Source organism: Odocoileus virginianus, unplaced genomic scaffold (assembly GCF_023699985.2).
Source record: "Odocoileus virginianus isolate 20LAN1187 ecotype Illinois unplaced genomic scaffold, Ovbor_1.2 Unplaced_Scaffold_5, whole genome shotgun sequence".
NCBI classification, from domain to species: domain Eukaryota; kingdom Metazoa; phylum Chordata; class Mammalia; order Artiodactyla; family Cervidae; genus Odocoileus; species Odocoileus virginianus.
The window spans coordinates 1,982,141-1,986,739 of NW_027224267.1; the positions used below are offsets into that span (position 1 = coordinate 1,982,141).

The 4,599-nt window shown below is 53.1% G+C and overlaps 1 long non-coding RNA gene across 1 annotated transcript; it reads right to left on the minus strand.

Annotated features, from left to right (window-relative positions):
- Positions 1-262: 262 nt before the first annotated feature.
- LOC110129162 (uncharacterized) lies at positions 263-3,769 on the minus strand. The gene is made up of 3 exons (XR_002311396.2): positions 3,590-3,769; positions 1,603-1,725; positions 263-322 (listed from the first exon to the last, which is right to left on the minus strand). It is a non-coding gene; the product is annotated as an uncharacterized lncRNA (long non-coding RNA).
- Between the last annotated feature and the right edge of the window lie 830 nt (positions 3,770-4,599).

Consider the following 4,599-nt stretch of genomic DNA (forward strand, 5'->3'; position numbering starts at 1 on the left):
CCATTCTTTCCCCATCTGTTTGCCATGAAGTGATGGGACCGGATGCCATGATCTTAGTTTTTTGAATGTTTAAGCCAGCTTTTTCACTCTCCTAGATGCCACCATTTAAAAGAATTTTTTCATCATCCCTATTTTTATTAAAACAATACAAAATCTAATAGCACGTAAACATATAGCTTATCTATTACCATTTATGACTGAATACACACACACATTGTTTTCAAATTTTTACTGTAGTAAACAATTTTCATAAACATCTTCTCACCTCTTTACTTCTTTGTCTAAATTCCTTTTCTTCCCTTAATTCCCCAAAGTGAAATTCCTAAAGCAAGTAAGAAGAAAGTGAAAGTCACTCAGTCACATCCAACTCTTTGCAACCCCATGGACTATACAGTCCATGGAATTCTCCAGGCCAGAATACTGGAGTGGGTAGCCTTTCCCTTCTCCAGGGGATCTTCCCAACCCAGGGATCAAACCCAGGTCTCCCACATTGCAGGCGGATTCTTTACCAGCTGAACCACCAGGGAAGCCCCAAACTGTTGAATCCACCCTTTTCAGTGTATGGTTCTGAGTCTTCACATATATTTACAGTCATGTAACCATCATGATCGGGATGAACAACATTTCCATCACCCCGAAAAGCTCCCTTGTGCCCCTGAAGCTGTCCTATCGGGCCAGAGTCCTGAGTACCCCGTGGAATGTGCATGGTACTTAGGACAGAACTCAGGCCCTCAGCCCCATCCTATACCAAGGGGACTGAGTTTAGACAGGGTCAGTGGTAACAGACAACAGGAGAGACGAGAGATGTTCTATTAATGTGACCCTGCTGCATAAACACGAATGAGCTTTTGGGCACAAATCAGTTGGATGTTTTTGTACAGTGGGACAACAGCCTTCCCCACACCCTTGGATTTCGCCAACTTCTAGTCCTGAAGCCCAGAGAGGTTAAGACACTTACTCAGAGTCACATAGCAACTGGGGGGACAGAAGTCCCAAACTCTGCCCGCCCCTCCGAGGCTGCAGACCTCTCGTTGTTCCCTCCATCATCACTTCCTCCCCATCATGAACTCTCCTTGCCGTCTCTCCACCCCAGAGGCCCGGAGCATACAGAGGACAAAGAGGACAGGCCAATGCAAAAATCACATGAGCACTTCATGGTGGCTTTGAAATGTTTTGGTGAAACCCAGGCCTCCAATGGCAGATCTAAATTGCATCACATGAGGTCTGGAGGGTAGTGATCTCATGGAGGCAGAGACAACAGGAGGAGGTGCCAAGCGCGAGGGAGGTCAGAGACTCAGCTGCCTCTGGGCCTCCACCACCAAAGCGCTTACATCCCCAGCAAAAGGGGTACCTGGCTCCCTGACCCAACCCCTGAAGACCCGGTGGGCCTCAGATGAGTAGAGGACGCGTGCCCAGGGCTCCTTTAGGGCTCAGCGCCAGATCATTGGGCCTGTCCTTCCCATTGCCCTGGTCCCGGAAGAGCCCCTAGAGGGTAGGGGCCAAGCCCGTTCAGGCCGTTGAACCCTGCAGTCATTGCTGTAACTGCAGGGCACGTCTGCTATCTACAGAACAGACAGAGACTCACAGACATAGAGAATGGACCTGTGGCTGCCAACAGCAGGAGGATGGCGTGGGAGGCTGAGATTTGCAGGTGCAAACTACCACACACGGAATGGAAAAGCACCAAGGTCCTGCTGATCAGCACAGGGAACCGTGTCCCACATCCTGGGATAAACCGATTGGAAAAGAAAACATAACAATAATCACACCTAACTTGCATGGGTTTTACTTTAGCAAATTAAAGAAGGGAATATATTAGTTCAGTTCAGTCTCTCAGTCGTGTCTGACTCTTTGCGACCCCGTGGACTGCAGCACACCAGGCCTCCCTGTCCATCACCAACTCCCAGAGTTTACTCAAACTCATGTCCATCAAGTTGGTGATGCCATCCAACCATCTCATCCTCTGTCGTTCCCTTCTCCTCCTGCCTTCAATCTTTCCCAGCATCAGGGTCTTTTCCAATGAGTCAGTTCTTTGCATCAGGTGGCCAAAGTATTGGAGTTTCAGCTTCAGCATCAGTCCTTCCAATGAATATTCAGGACTGATCTCCTTTAGGATGGACTGGTTGGATCCCCCTGCAGTCCAGGGGACTCTCAGAGTCTCCTCCAACACCACAGCTCAAAAGCATCAGTTCTTCAGCACTCAGCTTTGACTCCTACCATCTGTGTCCCCCAGTGCCCAGGTCTCAGAAACACTTGTTGACTGACTGACCGGTCACTCCCCCCGCCCCAGTCACCTAGCCATGGCCTCTGACTGGTCATAACACTGCAGTTGATGAGCTAAAGAGTATAGACTCTGGAGCCGGGTTGCCAGGTTCTGGCCCCAGCCCCACCAACTCCTTGCTGTGTGGCTCCAGGTGGCCCCTCAACCTCTCTGTTTCTCTGCTGGAAATGGAAGTGGTTGAGTGTGTGCCCTGTAGAACGGCCAGGGAATGGCACAGAGGATGTGTAAAAGGAGCAAGGTGAGCCCTCAAGAAGTCACTGTTTGTACAACCACTGATGAACATAACTTTCATGCTCTCTGCCCGCCTTCCTCCCAGGAAGGCCTGGGACAGGAAGGTGGGGGGTCCCAGACGGGAGAGCGATGAGGCTGTGATCAGCCACGTCGGAGGGGCTGGTAAATAGGGGTGAGTCCATAGAGGGCTTAGCCAGCCTCTCCAGTCGGCTGTAAATAAAGTGCTGGAGCCCAGGGAGGGGCTGCCTCGGCCAACACGGATGCGGTAGGGTTGTCATCCATCGCCCCACATGCAGCTGCAGGCGGCCCCACCAGGGCCCCCAGGCTGGAGTGTCAGCGGGCATCTGGAGGCTCAGAAACAACCACCCCCACCCCCAGAAGGGACACTGGCCGGGGCAAGGGTCCTGGTCCCATCCGGAGAGTGAGGAGGCTGGGGACGCAGACAGGCCCGGGTCCTGCAGCACCACCCTAGGGCCTCACACATTCGCTGCCCTGACCCTACCTCACTCTTAACCCCACGTACAGCTGAGGAGACCGAGGCACAGAGGAGCTGAGAAACTTGCCCAAGGCCACTTGGCTAATACATTGACTGAGCCAGGATTTGACCCCCGCACCCAAAGCCAGGGCTTTAATGTCCCTCGGGCCATAGGGAGCCACAGAAGGTTACTGAGGGAGAGAGGGACCTGGTCGCTCTGCATGGAGTTGGGTGGAGGATGAGGCTGGAGGGGGAGGTCTGGCCACAATCCCGGCCATGTCTGTGATGGACAGCAGCCCTGGGACAGCAGAGTCCGGGCCCTCCGTGGGGATCAGCAGTGATGGCCCTGAGTGGGGAGTGGGGTGGGGGTTCTGAGAGCCTCGTCTGATTGGCGTTTCCCACTCTTCATCATGAGGTCAGGAACAAGTGGCCCACAAGTCCGCTCCCAGTGCCACCGCCAGGCCCGGCTGCTATCCATTTCCTCCCTCTTAGCTGAGCCCACCTCCCAGGTCCAAGGCCAGGCCTGCAGGCCGCTCCGAAACAGGGTGACATTGACGGTGTGGCTTCTCGGGACACCCCACCCCCAGACGTCCTCACTGTACCTTGGCCGGAGGAGGTCGGCCCCAGTCCTTGCGGTTCTGACTTGTTCAGCTGCGGCTGAATTATCCAGAGAGAGAAGCCGGCTCCCCTCCCAGGGGTGTGGGAGAGCCGGCTGGTGGGCATCACGCCCCCTCTCCCCCGTCGCAGAGCAGCCTCCGTGCCTCCGCCCTGCCTGGCACACACACTTGGCTGGGTCTGCAAAAATAACAAAATATGAAATTCAGATTAATGTTCTGTTTAGTCGGGATCTGAATTTCAAATCAGGATGAGCTGACTCAGATTGACTACAGTCCGTCTCCCTGAGCCCGTCAGCCCGCACCTGGGCCCCGAGCGAGGGGTTCTACCCGGGGAGCCCAGCATATCCGGACGGGTGGGCAGGCGCTGTGTGCCAAAACAGGTAGGTTGACAGGCCCCAGGCTCTGCCTTCAGAGGTCAGCAGGGTCCAGACCCCCAGCCAGGCTTCCACGCCAGCCTTCCCACCGAAAATCAACAATCTCCAGTTGGCGTGGGGTTTTTCCAGCTTCACTGAGGTACGTACAGCTGACAGATCTGTAAGATACTTACAGTGTGTGTCATGGTGATTTGATACATAGATACCCTGTGAAAATATTCCTCCCATCTAGTTAATTAACACATCAGTCACATCACATATTTATCTCTTTTCCTTTTTTTCCCTTTGGTGAGAATATTTAAGTTCTACTGTCTTAGCAAGGGCTTCCCTGGTGGCTCAGATGGCAAAGAATCTGTCTGCGATGCGGGAAACCTGGGTTTGATCCCTGGGTAGAGAAGATCCCCTGGAGAAGGAAATGGCAACCCACTCCAGTATCCTTGCCTGGAGAATCCCATGGACAGAGGAGCCTGGAGGGCTATAGTCCATGGGGTCACAAAAAGCTGGACAGGACTGAGCGACTAACACACACTCTTAGCAAAGTTCAATTATACGTACAATGTATCAACCATAGATATCAACCAATGTACCAAACCAAGACAGCCTATTAAAAAGCAGACACAT